Raw genomic sequence first — 804 nt, forward strand, 5'->3', positions numbered from 1 at the left:
GCCGCTGCTGCTGCTGCTGCTGCTGCTGCTGGTACTGCTGCTGGTGCTGCTGCTGCTGCTGCCGCTGCTGCTGCTGCTGCTGCTGCTGCAGCAGCAGTGTATATTTGTTTCTTTGTTGTGTGTGGTGTGTGTATAGGTGTAGATACAGCGAAAGTATGGAAGAGTATAAAAGAAATAACAGCAAAAACATTTGTTTCGTTGCAGCCTTGGCTTGAGCTGCGTTACCGCAATGTATACCAGACCGAGCAGCAGCAGCAGCAGCAGCAGCAGCAGCAGCAGCAGCAGCAGCAGCAGCAGCAGCAGCAGATGTCTAGGTGTTTTCAGTTTCTAGGGTTAGATATTCTTCTTGATGCCGATGATAAATGCTGGCTGCTGGAGGTCAACTCAAACCCTTCCTTAAGAGTAGATTACTTCGACTGCCAGGTAGGGTTTAGGGTTTAGGGTTTAGGGTTTAGGGTTTCTAGGGTTTAGGGTTTTTAGGGTTTAGGGTTTAGGGTTTCTAGGGTTTAGGGTTTAGAGTAGATTACTTCGACTGTCAGGTAGGGTTTAGGGTTTAGGGTTTAGGGTTTAGGGTTTAGGGTTTAGGGTTTTTAGGGTTTAGGGTTTAGAGTAGAATACTTCGACTGCCAGGTAGGGTTTAGGGTTTAGGGTTTAGGGTTTAGGGTTTAGAGTTTCTAGGGTTTAGGGTTTAGGGTTTAGAGTTTAGGGAGTTTAGGGTTTAGGGTTTCTAGGGTTTAGGGTTTAGGGTTCAGGGTTTCTAGGGTTTAGGGGTTTTAGGGTTTAGGGTTTCTAGGGGTTTTAGGG

The sequence above is a fragment of the Eimeria mitis genome, genomic scaffold (genome assembly GCF_000499745.2).
Source record: "Eimeria mitis Houghton genomic scaffold, Emh_scaff758, whole genome shotgun sequence".
Classification (NCBI taxonomy): domain Eukaryota; phylum Apicomplexa; class Conoidasida; order Eucoccidiorida; family Eimeriidae; genus Eimeria; species Eimeria mitis.